The sequence below is a fragment of the Heterocephalus glaber genome, unplaced genomic scaffold (assembly GCF_053883595.1).
Source record: "Heterocephalus glaber isolate CG9 unplaced genomic scaffold, H.glaber_assembly_v1.0 deba00001755, whole genome shotgun sequence".
Taxonomy (NCBI): Eukaryota; Metazoa; Chordata; class Mammalia; order Rodentia; family Bathyergidae; genus Heterocephalus; species Heterocephalus glaber.
The window spans coordinates 2,943,502-2,964,486 of NW_028258453.1; the positions used below are offsets into that span (position 1 = coordinate 2,943,502).

General features: G+C 38.5%; 1 long non-coding RNA gene across 3 annotated transcripts in view; it reads left to right on the top strand.

Moving 5' to 3' along the window:
- LOC101708188 (uncharacterized) overlaps positions 1-20,743 on the top strand; it is a 392,264-nt gene extending 371,521 nt beyond the window's left edge. For all 3 annotated transcript variants that reach the window (XR_015447370.1, XR_015447371.1, XR_015447372.1), the window contains one exon: positions 815-20,743. This is a non-coding gene — a long non-coding RNA (uncharacterized LOC101708188). The remainder of the gene's footprint in view (positions 1-814) is intronic.
- The last annotated feature ends 242 nt before the right edge of the window (positions 20,744-20,985 follow it).

Sequence of the window (20,985 nt, forward strand, 5' to 3'; positions counted from 1 at the left end):
CTTTCTGTTCTTTTGCCTCCATTTTCATTTCCTACACTTTATCTAAATTGAGCATGTAATAGTTACTCTTTTTTTGTCATTCACTCAGCATAATTATTTTTGAGATAAATGCATGTTATACCAAGTAGTCACAGTGTATTGTATTGGACTTTATTTCTGAGCAGTGTTGTACTGCATGGAGGTATGAATTTGGTTCTTTGTTCACCTGTTGATGGGCATTTGAGTTGCTTCAAGTTTTTGGCTCTTGCAAAAATGTCTGCCACAAACATTATTTGGGTGGGCCTATGCTTTTATTCAATTTTGGCTATATATATTAGTGAAATGGATAGATTGTATGGTAGGTATAGTTATTAACTTTTAAGGAAAACTAACATTTCCCAAAGTGGTTGCTCTATTTTGCATTCCCACCAACAGTGCAGGAGAGTTCAGTTCTTCTGCATGCTATTCAGTACTTGGTGGGAACAAGTTTTTTTTTTTTTTTCACTATACATAATATAGTGTAGTGATATTTCATTTGGTAAATATTTACATTCTGTACATAAGTTATTAATAATGTGTGGCTTCATTTCATGCACTTATTTGCTATCTGTATATACTTGGTAAACTGTTTATTCAAATCTCTTATTCATCAACATTTTTGCCTATTATTGGATTTGAAAGTTCTTCATATGTACTAGATAAGAATATTATTTTTCCAGCTATAAGCTTTGTAGATTTTTTTTTTCTGTCTCAGGCTGGACTTTTGTATGTTCACAGTAAACTTTGAAAAGTTTTCAATTTTGATGAAGTCCAATTTATCAATTTATCATTTCAGGAATCCTAAAAGCCTTCATTCCCATGGATCCAGACTTCCAACCCCAGATTTGGTGATCTGTTAGGAGAACTCACCAGGCACAGATGTAATTGTGTTCATGGTTAAAGTTTATTACAACCAAAAGATGGAAAGCCAGGTCATCAAAGGGAACTTCTTATGGTTTGGATTTCAGAAGTCCCTGGTGCTAAACTCCTGATCGCCAGAGGATGGGTTTTGGGGGAAATTGAATGGCTCTTGAGGACTCTAACTTCATTCAGCACTTCTTCAGGTGCTATGAATTTGTTCCTGCTCTGTTTTTATGCCTTTTCACATATTTGTTAATTCAACAAAATGCTTTCTAATTTCTCTTTAGACAGTTTCTTTTCTTTTTTTTTTTTTTTGGTACCGGGGATCAAACTCAGGTCCTTGCGGTTGCGCAGCAGGCAGCGAAATCACTGAGCTAAATCCCCGGCCCCATTAGACAGTTTCTTTGAACTTTGAATTATTTAGAGGTTTGTTTCCCAGTCCTCTTTCTGCAACTGATATCTAATCAAATTTTATTGTAGTCATATAACTTCATTTGTGTGACTTGAATCCTCTTAAGTTTGTGACTTGTTTTTATGGCCCAGAATATGGAATATGTTCTACCTAGGCAAGTTTTCCTCTTATTTTTGTAAATACTGTACATTCTGCTTGGCTTTTAATGGTGTGTTATGTAACTGTTAATTAAAGAATTTAAGTATTCTATATCTTTTCTGATTATCTAATTATTTTATCAGTTATTAAGAGGAAAACATTGAAATCTTTCACTGTATTTGTAAATTTACCTATTTTTCCTTACAGTTCTATAAGTTATTGTTTTGTGAATTTTGAAACTATCAGCTGCATAAATGCCTAGGATTTTTATGTTGTCTTGATAAATTTACCTCATTATCATTATATAATGATAATTTTTGTTCTTAGTGGTATTATTTTCTCTACAAATTTTTGGTCTGGTGTTAATGTAGCCTCTATAACATTCTTTAGATTAGTACCATTTTGGTATTTGTTTTCTTGTGTTTTAAAGTTTTACTTATTGCATCTTTATATTTAAAGTACATTTTGTGAAGGCAGTATCTACCTGAGTATTGCTGACTTATCCAATCTGACAAGTCTGTTTTTTAATTCAGATATTTAAACCATTTAAATTTCATGTCATTGTTGCCATAATTAAGCTTTATGTGTGTCATTTTCCTATTTGTTTTCTGTTTACCACAAATGGGCACATTCACTTTTATCTCTTTTTCTGCCTTCATTTTGCATTGATTGAATTTTGTGTGATTCTCTTTCATCTCCTTCTTTGGATTGAGAGAGATAGGGAGTTGTTTTGTGGCTGTTTGATGGCATATCTTTAACTTATCACAGTCTGCCTCAACTGATGTCATACTTCATGCATTGTATCGAGGAGTTTAAGACAGTATATGTCTGATTAATTATACGTTTATTTTATGTTATTGTCTTACATTTTACTTTTATAGTTATTATAAACCCCATTCTACAGTAATATTTTTGTTTAAATGATTTTCTTTTAATGACATTTAAATAATTTTTAAAAATCTCTTACATATTTTCCCATTTTGTTACAATTTCTGATGATCTTCATTCCTTGATGTACTTACTGTCCTTTTTCTTCACCCAATGGGCTTCCTTTAACATTTTTCACAATGATTTTTCACCAATTATCACTGGTGATAGATTTCTAATGTTGGATGCCTGGAAAAGTCTTTATTTTCCTTTAATTCTCAAAGAATATTTTTTGATGGGTGTAAAATTCTAAATGCACAGCTTACTTTTCTTTCAGTACATAAAAGATGTTATTTTACTGTCTTTTCATTTTCATTGTTCTGAACTGGACACCTACTGCCTTTACAGAAAAGTCTTTATTCCACTCTGCACAATAACTGATTCAGTTTGCTTTTAGCATTTTATCTTTATTACTGATTTAGAGTAACATGACAATGATTTGTCTTGGTGTAGTGTTCTTCATATTTCTCCTGATTGTGGTTCATTGAGGTTCTGTGATTTGTTAAGTTTACTGTTTCCATCAAATTTGGACAGATTCTATTATTTCTCCAGACAGATGTTCTCTCCCCTCTTCCTTTGGTTGCTCCAATTACACATGTGTTAGTCCTCTTGAAATTATCCCACAGTTTACTGATTGTTCTTTACATTAAAAATTTCCCTGTTTATGTTTCATTTTGAATAGGTTCTAGTGTACCACCTTCCAAGTTTACTGATCTTTTCTTCTGTAATGTCTAATCTGCTGTTAATACTACTCTGAATACATTTCATCTAAAACTTGATAGATTTTTTTTTCTTTTCTAGTTTGATTTTTGTGTTTTTAAAAAAACCTCCATGTCTCTTTTTAACTCTTTCAACATTTGGTATACACTAAAAATAACTAAATGTTCTTGTTTGTTAATTCTAACACCTGTGTCAGTTATTGGCTGGTTTCAAATAATTTCTCTCATATAGCTTGGGTTTCTTTCTATTTTTTCATATGCCAGATAATTTTTGGTTTGATGCAGTCATGAATTTTAGTTTTTTGGATTTTGGATATTTTCCTGTCATATTTATATAGCTGTGACTGAGATTTCTTGGGGTGATAATTTGAAATGACTTGTTTATTTTTGGCCTTGCTTTTTAAAAAATTGTAACTGGAACATAATAATTGTACAAATTTATATATATATGCTTTGATATATATATATCTGATAGTGATCAAATCAGGACAATTAGTATGTCTGTCATGTCAAATATTTATCATTTCCTTGTGGTGAAGCATACAAGATATTCTTTTAGCTGTTTTGAAATATGCACCATGTTAATATTTAAAAGTATTTTAGGGAGAAAAGTTCTTGCTAAGTCCCTAAGTTGCCCAAGTGCATCCTCTTGCCTCAGTTTCCTAGAATTCTGGGATTACATGCATGCATCACCACACCCAGTACCTTGTTATTATTAATTGTAATTATCCTACTGTGCAATAGATTGCCACAACTTACTCCTGTTTAAATGTAATTAGGGGTTGTTTTTAAGATTTGTGAGAGAAGATCATAGCAATGCTTGGTCTGGGACAGTGGTGGTGAAACTTTTAGAGATCCAGTGCCCAAACTGTAACCCAAAACCCACTTATTTATTGCAAAGTGCCAACACTGCAATTAAACTTGAATACCGTATGTTCAGCTGCTGGAGCAACTTGGCTGGAGAGCCAGCAGAGAGGGTTCTGCGTGTCTAACTGTGCCATGTGTGTCAGATTTGCCACCCCTAGTCTAGAATTAATCATTCCCCTTTGCTGATGCAAAAGGGATCCAATGTTCTTGAAGTTTTTCAGGTTGCAGATAGGAACATTAACTTTCTGCATCCTCCTCTAAAGCACAGCACTTGTTTAGAGTCATTCTTTTTCCAGTCCTTAAGTAGTTTTCTCACAAGCCTTTGCTAAATGATGACTACTCTATAGTGACTACCTGAAGACCTCCAGGGTTCTGTCCCTGCATAGCTCTTTCCTTTCTATTACTCCACTTTGCAAAGTCTTTCTACTGTGGGCTCTTGGCAAAGCCTATCTACTGTGGGCTCCCTAGACTCTTAGTGCAGTACCCTCAGTGCAGAGAGGAATTAGATTTCCCTACCCTGCACTGTGGCTCAGAAACTCTGTCTAGAAAATATGCTGGGACAATTTGGGGCCGTTCAGTGTATTTTCCATTCTTCAAAGATCTCTGGTCTTCCTTTCTAGAAGTCCAATATCTTGTCATTCTTGTCTATATTTTTGTTGTTCCGGGTGGAAAGATAAATCTGGTCTCAGTTATTCCATCTTCACTGGAGGCCAAATTAATTGCATTCAGAAATGTTTGATTATTTCCAAACTTTAGTTTGGCCTGCAGCAATGTTAACAACAATTTGTAGATATTCTAACTGTGAATTATTCATCAGAAGTTCCTTTTTGAAAACAAGACATGGATGTTTGCTTATGCATGCTTACTAAGGGTGGAGCGAGACCCAGGACCTGCACACAGTGAATCTGTATATTTAAGAGATGATCAGAGGAAGTTTAGTGAGTGTAGTTAGTAGGTGCGAGATGGCAGTTAAGATGCAAATGGGTCATGCAGTGAATTAAAATGCAAGGGTAAAAGAGGAGATTGCTGCTTAGAGCCTCTGCTCTTTGATATATAAAATCTTCCTGGAGCTCATTTTAGTAGTTCCAAAGAGCCTAGGTAGTCTAATGAAATCCAGTGAGTTAGAGTATTGTTTATTAATTTTGCATCTGTATGTGCTGGGAAGATATTAAGAACTTTGGAATTTCAGTAAATGTTGACCCTTAGTTTGTATCCTTTATGAGAATCTGCACTTCTTCGAATATGCAGCATAGCCAGCCTTTCAAGCAGAGAAGGGGTCATGGTTGAAAGTCCAGGCTTTCATGGCCAGTACTGCTGAGCATGAATTATGCCTCTGGCATTTATTAACAATGGGGTGGAAGGTAAGATGTTTTATCTCCCTCATCCTCAATTTACTTTGTATAATGAAAATCACCACACCTAAATTGTGGCGGGCATTAAATAAATACAATGCAAAAGTGCATCCAGTATAGCTAGACATTATTCTGTAATGTGTTTGTATTAATCAGGAATCTCCAGAGAAAGGAAGTCAGTAAAGTTTGTGTGTCACATGTGATGACACAGCCTGGCAGGTCCCAAGTCTGCAGATAGGCTGAAAGTCTGAAGACTAGGAAGATCCAATATCACAGTTGAAGTCTAACAGGCTGAAGGATTCCTTCTAGCTTGGGCTAGGTCATCCTTTTGTTTCCTTTGGTTTTCACCTGATTGAGTGAGGTCCATTCTCACAATGAAGGTCAGTCTGTGTAACTCCAAGTCTACTTATTTAAATATTAATTCATCCAAAAGCACACTCATAGACACATCCAGAGTGTTTGACTGAGTACCTGGGCACCATGGCACAACCAAGTTAATACAGGAAGTTAACAATCCCAGTTTGTGTTCTGTAGTTCACTTAGTTCCCTTGTCAATCCTTTGGAGGAGGTACTGTTTCCTCCAATTTGCAGTGAGAAAACTAGGCTAAAGAAGGTGAAATAACTATACAATACTGAAATTTGAACTCAGATTTGCCTGTCTGTGAAGACCAGACCTTTAAGAGCTCCATTAAGATGCAGCATAGTTCGTCTTAAACAGTAGGTGCTCAGTTAAGGCTTTTGCAGTTTGGCATGCTGGTTTCAATCCATCTATCCCTGGCTGAGCCATGAACAACTGGATGCAGCTTGGTCCAAGTCTTGTTGGACTTGTGTGCTCAATGTTGACTGAGGTGTGTGGTGCACAGCAGTTGTTTAGTAAATTGAAGTCTGACTGCAGTTGGAACTACTCTTTCAACCCTCTCACCGCGTCAATTAGTATTTTTTCTTAATGGTGAATTTGTATAAAGTGCCAGGATGTGAATAGACAGCAAAGCTAGATCTGGCCTGGATCTTGTCCTCAAAATTCTGGTTTTACATTGGAGGTGAGAAATTCATTCATTTGTTCGTTCGTTCATTCATTCATTCATCCATTCAGTATGCATTTATTTTCTGCTCTGTGCCAGGCATAAGATAAGATTAGGTGCTAAGTCATGTCTATAGTGGCACAGTTTGTAATAGCTAAATCTTGGAAACAACCGAAATGCCCAACAACTGGTGACTGGATAAATATGTTTTTTTTTTTTTTAAATAAAACAGAGTACTACTCAGCCATAAAGAATGATAAACTAGAGACATTTATAGCTAAATGGATGCACATTGAGGCCACACTCTTAAGTGAAATAAATAGTACACACATGGGTAAATACTGAATTGTCTCTCTGCTGTGAGAAACTGAAAGTGTAAAAGAGGACCAAAATGTATAACAGATAATGTGAAATAGGAAGCAAAGGTTCAAAGGGGAAGGGAAAGTAGGGGGGAGGAGAAAGAAAAGAAGGGAAAGAAAAAAACATGGGAAGAGAAGGAAAACTGGAAACAAAGCTTTTGTAAATAGGGAGGGGTGGAGGGGTGGAAGTGAGGGAAAGGGAATGGGGAAAAACAAGAACTAAGATATATCATGTTCAGGTATAAATTCCCAGTGATGAATGTGAACATAATGTATACCTAAAATGTACCAATAAAGTTAATTATAAAAAAGATTTTTAAAGTTTCAGAAGGTTAGTGAGGCCAAAGGACAAAAAAAATTAGGTGCTAGGAATACAATGGTGGAAAAAAAATTTCTCAGAGTTAAAGACATATTACAGTGACACATTCACACCCATATGTATGGCAGTGCAATTTGCAATAGCTAAATTATGGAGTGAGACTAGATGGCCATTGACAGATGAATGGGTAAGGAAAATGGATGTATAATGGGTGTATATGTCCAGTGGAGTATAGTTATTTGTAGGAATATGGATCTTGAGACCATATTAAGTGAAATAAACTAGACACGGGATAAATTTTGCATGGCTGGTCTTATATGAGAAATCCACAATATAAATAACTAAAGAGTAAAATAAGGGAAAGATGATAGGAATCAGGGAAGTAAACTTTTTGGAGAAGGAGATAGGGATCTGGTGAGGGAGGAAAGTGGAGGGTTGGGTAGAAGGGGATCAAAAATGATCAAGATATGGTATGTATATATGTACTTATTCATGAAAATAAATGTAATTATTATATATCGCAAGCATATACCAACTAAAAAAAAATACTATGACCCTGCATTAGCTTCCAGTTGATGATATAAAACATTACCACAAATTTAAGTAATATAATATCATTATTTTACAGAAGTCTGAAATGGGCCTTACAGACCCAAATCAAGGTGTGATCAGGACTAGCTCCTTCTGGAGGGTCTAGAGCAGGGATGGTGAACCTTTCAGAGCTTTCAATGATTAAAAACAGCCCCCTGCAGCACATGTGCCATAGGTGCACCATCACTGGTCTAGAGGATCCGAGCATTTGCGGTTCCAGATTTTTGAGGTCACCTCCATTCCTTGGCATCATGGAATTTTGTCACTTGCTTTCCATTGTTTCAACACTTCCTACTGAATAATCCCTGCCTCTCTCTTACAATGAGGTTTGTGTCTGTCACTCCACTTCGGTGATGCCAGGTCATCCCTACATCTCTAGATCCTTAGTTGAACCACATCTGGGAAATCTCCTCTTCCCCATTAGGAAGCACATTTGCAGGTGCTGAGGATTAGAGTATGAGTATCTCAGGAGGAGGCTTTCCTCAGCCTACCACAGTCTTACACAGAAAGCAGAAACATATACTCAAAAAATTAGTGTGCCATATGACAGTGTTTGCTAAGTTCATAAAACAAGATGAATCATGGGAGCGGGGCACAGATGACTGAGAGGCAGGGGTTCTTGTGAGAGCTTTGCAGGGAAGGCATGTCTGAAGAGGCAACACTGAGCAGAAGCACAAATGAAGTGTGGGAGGGCCCAGGGCACATGTGTTGTCCAGGGGAAGTCAGGTTACTGTGAGGAGACAGAGACTTAGAAGAGGGTGGTGGAAGCCGCAGAAGGGGTGCACCTATCCAGCAGGTGAGATCGAAAGGAGTTCATAGCAGAAACAGATTTGAAAATCACCAGAATCATGAGCAGGTCTATTATGGTTTGGTTCTAAAATCTCCCCCGAAAGTCACATGTATTTTGGAAGGTGATTGGATCACGGAGAGAGAGGCTGTACTCATCAGTGGATTCATCCATTGATGAGTCCTTGTGCTTTGAAGAAGTGGGGCTTGGCTGGAGATGGGTCACTGGGAACATGACCTGGGGGTTGTATTCTTGTTCCCAGCTGCTCCCCTTCCTCTGTAATTCTTGACTGAGATGGATTGAGCTTTCCTCCACCATCGTCCTATGTTATGCTATTTTTGCCTTGGAGTTAACCAGTCATGAACCGAATCCTCTGAAATGTGAGCCACAATAGACCTGTCCTCCCTTAAGCAGTGGATGTCAAATATCTTAGTCCAGCAACAGAAACGTCATTAATACAAAGTCCAATGCATGTGAGTGTTGAATCTTATTCTTCAGGCCCTAAGATGTTCAAAAAGCAGAGTCCAGGGTGCAGAAGCAAAGAGATCTTAAGAGAAAAGTATGGTTCTGCCCAGGGCCCTGAAGTGTGTGTCTTCCTTTCCACAGGATATCTGCCAGGCTCATGCTCCCAATTCCCCAATGACCAGGGGAGGCAAAGAGATCCCAAGTATAGCAGATCTCTGAGAGAAAACTACTCTGACCTGCTGGATATGCTCTGCTCTTCCCAGCCCTCCCTTCCCTTCTTTCTGCAGGGAAGAGCTCTGCTTGTGTGGTTCTTGGGTTCACCTTTCCATAGCAATGAATCTCTATCTTCAGCTGGTCCTGACCCTGATTCTGCTCCTCTGGTGTTTCTATCCAGGTCTGAGTCTGCAGAACCCACATAAACCTTAATGGCCTTTCTTGTCAGATAAACAGCACAGGTCTGATACCACCCAATGTGGCTTTGGCTTGGAGTGAACACGTTTCTAGATTCACACAGAGAATGCACCAAAACACATCTCCATTCCTACTTTAAACTCTGGTGCTTTACAGTAGATCCCTGTCATTAGTTTACTTCTTAGTTCATTAAAACAATTATAGAAATCTTAGGCTAAGCATCATTGACTGATGCTTCACCCTTGGACCTGGCCTGACTTTCAGAATACTCCTGAAACTAAAACTTTAAGATCCACTAAAAATTCTCACTTACTTGTATTTTCAAATTCTTGCAACAATTATCTGAGAGGCAGTATAGCATGTGAATTTGGCTCTAAAGTCAGAATTCTTTTTTTTTTTTTTTTTGGTACCTGGGATCAAACTTGGGTCCTTGCACTTGCGCAGCAGGCATTGAAAACACTGAGCGAAATTCCCAGGCCCTAAAGTCGGAATTCTTGAGTTTAAATCTCAGCTCTGTCAGCTACCAAGTGTGCGACCTATAAGAGGAGTTCTTTTTTCTTTCTGTGTCTCAGTTTCCTTTTTCAAAAATGGGGCAGTAATAGCATCTTATTCAAGGAGTATGTGTAAAAGAGTTCAGAGATGTAAGCAGTGTAGGCGAGTGATGGACATATAGTGATCTGTATTATCATGGTGGCAGTGGTTGTCCCTGTTGTTCTTGTGTGGTGCTGGGAGAGGAGAGATTTAATGCTAGAATAATGGTTAGGGCTCTGGTCTGTGTCAACCCTGTTCACTCTCCTGGGTCCTCACTTCTTGTGAGACAACCTCTCCTTTCCCACTAGAGTCCTTCTCCCTGATCTTGGTGGTCCTGTAGCACCTGGCTGTTCTTCAGTGAGACAAGGAGTTCTGGAGCTGCGTCAGTTCCCACTGTTGGGATGGCTGGACAAAGTCACCCTCCTGCCCCATGACCCAGGGCCTCCATGAGAATGTCCAGTTTTTCTTCTCCTTCCTACCTGTCCATTAACAATATCACTAATATTATTTATGATTGATAAATCCAATTTGTATACATCTATGGGGTGCAAGGTAAGTTTGATATGTTCCCATGTGATGTGATTAAATCAAGCTAACATAACCTTTACTTCCTATGCCTGCCATTTTTTATGGTAAGACATTTGAGGGCCGGGGATTTAGCTCAGTGGTGCCACTCCCTGCCTTGCAAGAGCAAGGACCTGCGTTCATTCCCTGGTACCAAAAAAGAAAAAAAAAAAAGTTAAGGACATTTGAAATTCATTCCTTTAGTTATTTTGAAATATAAAATACATTATTATTGACTGTAGTCACCTTGATATGTAATAGGTTTCAAAATCTATTCTACTTATCAAAGTTTATACCCCTTGATCAACAACGTTCTCTAATACCCTTCCTCCTCAGCCTTTGGTACTCAACACTCTTCTCTTTCTATGAGCTCAACTTTGCCAGGCTCCTCATATGAGTGACCACACCTCTGTTTCTGTGCCTCGCTTATTTCACTTAGAACAACATCTTTTAGTCCATCCATGTTGAGACAAATGACAGGATTCTCCACTTTTTAGGCTAATTAGTATTCCATTTTGGTATGTGTATTTCTGCGACTTTATCCCCTCTAGACCATGTACCCTGTCTCCTAACCTGTGTGCCCAGTTTGTAGTTTAGTCCAGTCTTAGCCCATTCTGCTCCTTTCTTATTATTTATCCAACCTCATTCTTGGAGGCTCTGGGACTGAAGGGTACTCTAAATATTTTCCCGATGGAAGTCTCATCATAGAGATCAGCTTTCTTCCTGCAGCTAAGGACATCCTCCTGCTTCAGTTTCCACCACAGGACCTCTTCCTCTTGTTGGTGCTCCGATCCAGCCATCAGTTGTCTACTTATTACTCTGACAACTATGCCCAGGGTCCAGTGTAATGCTGAGTACACCAGAGACTGACCAAGCAGATGCTCAGGGCAAAGAAGAAACACTGCTCCTACCAGAAAATGGAGAGTTCAATTTTAATTAATTTATGAATAAGTTTGCCATCAAAATGTCTAGACAAAAGCTATTTTAATTCAGCCAATATACAAAGTTAATGTCATTTTGAAAAATAAATATTCTTTAACTTGCTTATAGGGAAGGGTGGACCATCACATTTTATTCTCCCAAGGTTTTAAGGTGGATCTCACCTTGCACATCTGAGGTCAGCTTGGGGCTATCTCACTTTCCCCAGCATCCATACCACTCAGTTTTGGGGGAAATGACTACATGTTAGGAACTGCCAACCCCCCCATCTCTCCCTTCCACCCAGTGTGTGCTCCTGCTACAGGTTGCTTCCTGCGTGAACCCCCAGTTTTTTTAATGTACTGGATGTTTTTCCTGCTTTTCTCAGAGTGCAATTAACATTGAGAAAGGCAAAGATCCCTACAAGCAAAGCTTTGAACCATCACCTGGAAACACACCCAGCTGTTTTCATGGTAGTGTTTGAGACCATTTAGCTAATTACAGTCCTTGGGAAGAGAAAGCTTTCCTAGTGGGAGCAGCAAGATCTTTTCTGCATTGCAGTGGGAGCTAGTGGCCAACAGATAAATAGGAGTTATGTCACACCCTCCCTGTTTATGCTCTCACAGGGGAGGGCATAGTAAAGTGCCTCCTCCACAGGCCTAATGCTGTGGTCTATATTTTGACAGAGATGCCTTTTCAGGGCCATGAAAGTAAAAGTGCCATAAAATCAGAAGGAAGCAGAGTATAAACTGAATCTGAATGAGTCCCAGCCCAGCTTCCCCACTGCATCTTAGCCGGAAAGGCCTGACTCCTCAGTGACCTCCAGCAGCTGGTCTTCCAGGCGCCTGGTGCTGGGCTGATCAGCTGAGCTGGGCTGGCTTGGAGGGGAAGGGGAGGACAGGCAGGAACGGAGGGAAGCCCTGTCTTGGCAGGTGAAGGTATAGACCCTGAGAGACACTGTGTATGGAGATAGGGAAATCTGTTAATGCTTGGCCGGGAGGAGGTTCAGAGTTCCTGGCTCCTGTGTTCTAAGACACTGCAGCCCACTCCTTTCATGAGGCAATGCTGAGACCTGGTTTGGCTTCATTAATCACAGTAGTAGCAATAAGCAGGCAATTAAGTTCTTGCAAGGATGTGTGGAAGATTTTTGGCTCTGGCAGAGATCTGGTAGTTGGTGGAGTTAAAAGCAGGTACTTTGTGTTTGGGTCAAGGCTGATTTTCAGGTTCAAAGAGATAAGAACAGGCCCAGGGAAATCCACGCTTTTCTGCTCAGAAAGATCACCCACATGTCTGTTAGACAGTGAGCTCAGCATTCCGGGGCAATGACTTATTCATCTCCCTGATACAAGAGTTTTGCTGAGTAGTTACTACTTCCGGAGCCCTCTGCTGAAGGGTCCTGCTCATTAGTAACTCCTCTCCCTGGAGTCCAACAAGACGCTGCAAGCTTGCAGGGTAGCTTGCGAACTCTGTCCTAAGAATGAACACTCAAATTACATCAAATATGTAAAACCAGGGCTTAAAATGCTGCAGATCTGATGAGTTCTGGCATTTTATAGTTAACTTCAAACCTGCCAAAATGTTACAAGGATCATTGTAACCATCTCTCGGGGAGTAAAGTATCCTTCAAGTTCTTTCTTGCCCACCTCCAGATTATTCTGCTGTCAGGGAACCTTCACAAGCAGCAGCTACGCCATATGACGTCTTCCCTCACAGCCTCTTGTCTCTTCTGCACAAAGCCTGGCTCCTTTGCTGAGTAACCCAGATCCACGTGCTCACCCAGTCTGTGCCCTAGAAGAACGTCTCTGTTCTGCTCAGAGCTTCTCCCAGATTAGGGGCTCTCCTTTTCCTGTTTTGCATTTTGTGCTTTGTTTGGCTCATTTGGAACATTCTGTGCTCTCTTCTTCCCTTGAACAAATTGTGCACCTCCTTCCAGAGTGACTGTGGGTTGTGCCCTTCTCAGGAAGGCATCCCAGGGTGATCCTTGACTGTACTCTGCACCTGTTCTCTGGACTCTGCTTAGGCTTTGTATACTGACATAGGCAACTGCACTGAGTATCAGGGTTTCACCCAACTTCAGTGGAAGCATGCATAGGACAGAGAGCAAGCTTTTGATTGCTCAGTGGGATACTGGACTATGCAAGGGGCACAAGTCATGGGTGCATTATCATACCATAGGCACAAGACCTATCTCACATGCTTCCCTGAAAGCCTCAGTGCCTGTAACCTGGCTCATGGCTCTTAAACAACCTTGCCTTTTCCATCTCTGATGGTGGTCATCTTTAGGACTGTGATAAATTCAGCTCTTCCATTATGGCCACATAGTAGGCTTATGCTTTGCTGCTCAGTAGCGGGATTACGTGACTGTAATTTGGATGATAGAATGTGAGTATGGTGGACATTGTCACTTCCCAGGGAGGGCATGGATAACTACAGCCAGCAGCAGCACAGTTTTCTTCCCCACGGTAATGGCAAAGTGCCTTACTGCAAACAGACTGTGCTCCCTCAGCTTGGATCCCTCAGTGAATGTGACTTTGGTGCAAATGAGAAGTTTGGCAGTGTGAACAGGGACTGGACCTTTCTTATTTTAAACCACCAAGATGTGTGTATGTGATGAACACAATATAACCTGGCCTACCCTGTCTGATCTGCCATCTCCTTTAGTCTCTGCCTCATTCATCCTCTACCCTCTGACCTCTGTCACCGACAAGGAGTCACCTGTGGGTGGGCAGCAAGTCGCCCTCACCCCATACAGCAGAGCAAAGAGCAAGGGCAACTGCTAGTGAGTGAATTCCTGACTCTCGTCCACAGCAGTGGCTTCATGGACTTTAGAACTGGAGAATTATTTTTCACTCTTCTTGAAGGTGGTCAAGCTTGAAGCTTAAGGATATAAAAAAATATTTTTGGCCAAACCATTTCTTAGGCTTTGATTTTGCAGATAATCTGTCATTAGTTCTCAACATATCTTTCTGATGTCTAAATCAAGACATACATGGCATATTTAAAATGTTAGAAGTGGTAAAATAAAAAATGTTTTTTAGATTTTAATTGATAAGATTTGTGGGACTTTGTGGTTTTTAAAAAATATGTTACATCAATAACTAGTCTTTTCTAACTTATTATAACCTCTAAACATTCCTTCTCATATCAGCGTTGAGGGAGGTGAATCTTATGCAACAGAGCAGATAAAGCTGATTTTATTTTATCTGCCTTAGTTTTTGAAAGATGGGAGTAAAGATATTCTCAGTGTTTCTGAATTGGATGTCTGAGAAACCCATAGAAAGCAAACTGTCCCGGAGGAGCTAGCTTTCACAGATTGTTATGGTTTCCACACACTCACCGATCAGTATCTATAGGAAGGGTTTCTGAGAGATAGTCCAAGAAGAAATAGGAGGGAGAAAATGACTTCACGTCTAAGCAGAGAAGAACAATACTCTATCATTTGTTCATCAGTGTGGGTAGACTTTTCCTTCATTAACAGCCTTGGTTAATGTGTATTGTTATCTCATAATGTGCCTGAGAAACAAGAACTCTTGTTTTTCTCATTATCCAATGAGGCCCAGATGTGCTGAAATCAAGACTAAGTGTGCAATCCAAATCCCAAGACAGGACTCACGGTTAGTTAAAACTCTGGTGAACAAGTGGGAACAAAGACATGCAAAGTAAATGTTCCAAGTGCTTTGTTTGGTTGGAGGTTGGGGGAGGGATCAGATGGATGGAAAGGGCAGAGAGTAACTTCTGTCCTGAGGTGATCAGACACAGAGAATCCAGTTTGCAGGTTGCACAGCTGTTTCTAAAGGAGCATTTTGAGCAAGTGTGATTTCTGAGATATTTTGCCATGGGAAACTAAGTAATACAGAACATGACATTTCCATTGAACTGGTTCATGTGGTAGCAGCAGTTAGATGAAGGAAATGACCCAACCCTTTCTGAATTTGGATGCTAGGTACAAAAATTAAATATATATATATACATTCTGAATTCAGAAAGATTTGTGGGGACAGTGATTCAAAGGCTAATTTAAAGACATGAGGGTTTCAGCAGCTATGACCCAAGGGGATTAGAGCAATGTTGCCATTTGAAAGACATCCTTGTGTCTCCAACTCAGTGTGAGTGAACACTCTACAGACAGTGACTATAGCCGTAATATTGTGTGAATACTTAGGAGTGTAGCAAGCTTTGGAAGACTGGAAAATTCTTCAAAGTGGACTGCTTGCTAATGAAGTTATTAGAGGAATACTGAGGAGGTAAATGGTTTTCTATCTTTCAAAATGCTGAGGCAGTCTTGATTGACTTCATCCTTTGTCCAGGGGGGGAGGAAGGAAAAGAACTAGGCCTGGGAAGAATCCTAGTTCTGTCACCTTTGGCTGTGTTGCATGAAACAGATAACTCAGCTTCTCTGAGCCCAAATGTCGAGAACTGTGAGGTGACTGCAGAAAGCTGTTTTGCCAAACAAATAATAAGCTCATTTGAAAATGCTGTGCAACAGGTAAAAAATGCCAGAAATATGATATGTTTAATATAATTCATGTTATTCTTACTTTTATCTTTCTGATGGATGTGCAAGATTACCTAACAAACAGTGTCTGAGTCTTCCTCCAGGACTAATATGTGTGGTCCTTAGGCACAGATTGGGTACTTGGGTTGTTATACTCTTCTTTTTTATTTGCTGTTGTATTTTCTTTTGTTTTCTTTTGTTAGTCCATGTTTGCCATACACAATGATCACATTCATCGGGGTGAATTTGTACGTGTACATAACATATCTTAATTATTTTTTTCCCCATTCCCTTCCTTTCCCTTAAATCCTTCTTCCCCTCCCTATTTAAAAAACTTTGTGTCCATTTTTCCTTTCATTCTCTCTTTAAAAATCTCCTTTCCATCCCTCTCCCCACTCTATTGTTCCCTTTCCCACTTGAACAAGTTCTTTCTACTTCCCAATATCTATCTGCCATTTTGCTCCTTATTTACTCTGGGTTTCTCACCCAAGAGAAACAATGCAATATTTAAATTTGTGTGTTTGATTTATTTCACTTAAAATTTGGTCTGGAGAGGCATTCATTTACCTAAAAGTGTCTCAAGTTTATCCCTTTTTATGGCAGAGGAGTACTCTATTGTATATAAATACTACATTTTTTTATCCATTCATCTGTTGATGGGCACATGGGCTGTTTATAAGATTTAGCTATTATGAATTGTACAGCTATGAACACGGGTGTGCACATATTACTGTGGCATGATGCTTTTTACTCTTTTGGGAGGATACTTAGAAGGGGAATAGGTGGGTCATATAGAATCTCTAGTTTTAGTTTTTTGAAATATCTCTATGCTGATTTCCATGTTGTACCAATTTACACTCCCACTAACAGTGGAAAAGGCTTCCTTTTCCCCCACAGCCCCACCAGCATTTGTTATTGGTTAATTTCTTGATAATAGCCATTATTTCTGGAGTGAAATGGAATCTCAGTATTGTTTTAATTTGCATTTCTTGAATGACCGGTGATATTGAACATTTTTTCAAATATTTATTTGTTGTTTGTACTTTTTCATCTGAGAAATGTCTATTAATTTCAGATGCTCATTTTTGGATTTGGTCTTTAAATTTGTGGGTCTGATATTTTTTTGTTCTTTATATTCTAGATATTAGTCTTTTGTCTGAGGAGTAGCTGGTAAAAATATTTTCCCATTCTGTGGGATTTCTTTTTGCTCTGTTGGTAATTTCTTTTGCTGTGCAAAATCTTTTAATATGATGTGATCCAAGTTGTTGATTTTTTGTAATATTTCCGGTGAAAGTGGGATTTTGTTCATAGTCTTTGCCTAAACCTGTATGTTCAAGAGTTTTACCTATTCTATCTTCCAGCAGATTAAATTTTTCTGTTTTAATATTTAGACCTTTGATTCATTTCAATTTTAGTTTAGTGCATAGTGAGAGATATGGGTCTAGGTTTAATCTAGTGGAGATTAGTTAATACAGTGGAGAGGTGGTTTGCCCAGTATTATTTATTAAGGAGGGTATCATTCTTTTTTTCCGATTAAGTTTATTGGTACATTTTAGGTATAAAATACAGTTACATTCATCATTGGGATCTTGTCCCTTTACATGAGTATCTTGGTTCTTATTTTTTTCCCCTTCCCCTGCCCTCCTTTCACCCCCTCCAGCCTTCCCTATTTGCAAAGACTTTGTTTCCATTTTTTTCCTTTGCTTATATTTTTTCTTTTCCCTTCTTTCCTTTCCCCTACCCCACCCACTTCCCCTACTCCTTCACACCTTTTCTTCCTATTACACAATATCAATTATACATTTTTAAAATTACTATATCAAGATCTAGAAGACACTACCACAGATTTTACAAAATTTAAAAGGATGTAGAAAGCATATTATGAAAATCTTTTTTGAAATAAGTTTGACAACTTCTAAGAAGTACCTTGGAATACAAATTAATGAAACTGACTCTGGCAGAAATATAAAATTTGAATAGCACCTATTAAGGAAAGTATATTCTTAGCTTGAAAACCTACCTATATGACAACAACAGACTCATATACATTTTAACTGATGAATTATATCAAACATTTAAAGCAGAAAAAAGAAGGAACACTTCTCTCATTTTAGGAAATCAACCTTGCGCCAATACTAAAACTGGATAAAGATAATAGAAGAAAAATGTATGAACATAGATAAAAATTTGTTTAACAAAACAATTAGAAGTCATATCTAGCAGTATGTAGAAAGTGGTTTTATTATAGGGATGGTAGTGTTGGTTCACCATTGGAAGATCCATCCCCAAATGTCATTATTTTAACAGAGGAAAGGAGAAAGCCATATGATCCTGTCAGTAGGTGGAGAAAAAGTATTGGACTAAATTCTACAGCTGTTCATGGTAAAAGCTATCAGACTGGAAATAGAGCAGAACCTTCTCAACAGATAAGACATTTACTCCATACTTCCACCAAAAATGCCTTATATGAATGGAGAAGATACAGTGCTTTCTCCTTAAGGTGGGGAACAGAGCAGATATGCCAATTCTTCATCTGTCCATTAAACTTTGAAACATTGGCCTAAACCAAAATAGTCTGGTAATAAAATGACACAATTAGGATAGGATTGGCAAGGTAGAAGTAAAATCTTTATACGTAGATGAAATGATCATCTACAGAGAAAATACTAAGAAATCTCTAGGAGCCCCTAAAACTTCTATTTGAATTTAGCAGCATTAGAAAACACAAGGTATATATAAAAATTCAGGTCCATCTATACTTGCTATAAATGAAGAATTGGATATTGAAATTTAAAAGTTATGTAGGAGTATGAAGGACCTAGAAAAGTAAAAAGAAAAAGAAAAAAATCAGTGTTGGAAGACATTTAGTATCTAATTTTAAGACTTCCTCTAAAGCTACAGTTATCAAGGCAGTGTTGGTATAAGGAAAGACATATAGATCATTGGAATAAAATAGAAAATCTAGGAATAGAACCACACGTATATGGTCCACTGAGTTTTGAAAGACTATTTAACATTAACATTTTATAGAACATAAACTCAATTCAAGAGCAGAGGAAAGATAGTGTTTTTAGCAAAGGAAAAAAAATGATAAATGAAATTCAAAATTCAAAATTCAGAACTTTAAATGACATCATTAAGAAAATGAAAAGTAGTTCTTAAACAGACCCAATTTATAATGCATATAACCTGTGACCAGAATATATAAAGAACTCTTTCAGCTCATTAATAGACAACCCAATTAAGAAGTAGACACAAGAATATGATAAATAGCCAGTCCAGCACAAGGAAAGGTGTGCAACACTAGAATCAGAAAAATACTAATCAGTACAATAACAAAGTTGAATTATACACTCATTAGGGAGATGAAGTTAAAAGTTTTAAAAGAACAAATATCAGCTTAAGTGTGAACCAGTTAGAACTTTCTAATACTGTTAATGTGAATGTAAAATGATAAAACCATTTTGGAAAACAATATAGAAATTTCTTGTATTACTGTTAAGAACCAACAATTCTGTTCTTAAGTTTTTACTTAAGAGAAATGAAAACACATGTTCACAATAGATTTGTGCATACAAATTGAGTAACCCTTATCTGAAATTCTTGGGACCAGAGTGTTTCAGGTTTTCATTTGAAATCCACTTGATCTGCAAAGAGAATAGCTACTCCTGCTTTGTTTGGGAGTTCCTGTCACATGGAGTATTGTTTTCTACCCTTTAACTTTCAGTCTACGAGTTTCTTTTTGAATTAAATATGCTTCTCGTATTCAGCATATTGTTGGATCTTGCTTCTTGACCCATTCTGCCAGTCCATTTCTTTTGATTGGTGAATTGAGACCATTAATATTGATGGGTATAACTCATACATATTGACTTATCATTGTCATGACTTTTTCTGTTTGTTGAATTCTCCCCCTATGTTTTAATTTCTTGTCGTGCCCAACGGATTCATTCTGCTGGGCTTCCTGGGGTTGTGATCCTCATTGTCTTTTCCTAGGATATTGTCTAAAATTTTTTGGAGTGCTGGTTTGGTATTCACAAAGTTCCTAAGTTGCTCTTTTTCATGAAAGTATCGTTATTTCTCCATCAATTTTGAAAGACAGTTTTGCAGGGTATATCAATCTGGGTTGGAGGCTGTTTTCCTTTAGAGCTTGAAATATGTCACTCCAAGATCTTCTTGTCTTGTGGGTTTGTGTTGAGAAGTCTGCTGTGATTCTGATGGGCTTTCCTTTGTATATGATTTGTTTCTTTTCTCTAACTGCTTATAGAATTTTGTTCTTTTGTTGGGTTTCTGGAATCTTAACTATTACATGCCTATGTGTAGATTTTTTTTTTTTTGAACATGGCTACTTGGACTCCTATATGCATCTCTTATCTGTATGTCAAGTTCTTTTCCCCTGCTTGGGAAGTTTTCTGCCATAACTTCTGTGAACAGTTTTTTTTAGGTCATTTGCACTCTCTCCTGTTTCCTCATTGAGTCTGATCAATCTTATGCTATTCTTCTTTGCATCATCTAGCAGCTCCTGGATTGATTTCTCGTGATCGTGATCTCTTACTATTTTAAAGAAATTTTTCTTTTCCTGGTTACAAATAGCAATCTTATATTCCATATCTGAAATTCTGTCCTCACATCAGCTCATTCTGCTGCATAGACTTTCAGTGGAGTTTTTACTCTCCTGGAAATCTGTTTGTATCTGTTTTATGGATTCTATTTGTTTCCTATGCTGGGATTCCATCATGTTCCTCAGCTCCTCTATTTTTTTATCTGTGTCCTCTCTAGATTTATTAATCATGTCTTGCAGTATGGGCACAAACTCTGCTGTTATGAGAGAAATTATTTCTGATTTCATTTTTTCCATATCCTCTTTTGTTGCTAGTTCATGGAGTCCAGGTGGTTAAGTATCAGATTGTTCCATCTTGTTTCCCCTTGGTGTTGTTATAGGTGATCTGGAAGTCTGGTTTTGAAACTTGTTTACGTGTCTTCTCATTTTAACAGGGGGCAGGGGCGGGGGCGGGGTTGTTCCTGGCACCTGTGCAACTCACCTTTTCTGTGCTGGCAGGGGTGGTACTGGGGCCTGGAAGCCTCCTCTTGTTGTGCCCTGGAAGTGGCACACCTTCTCTGTACTGGCGGGGCTGGTACGGTGGCCTGGAAGCCTCCTCTTGTGCTCTGGAAGCAACTCACCTTCCCTGTGCTCAAGGAGGGTATCATTCTTCTAGCGAAGGTGTTTGG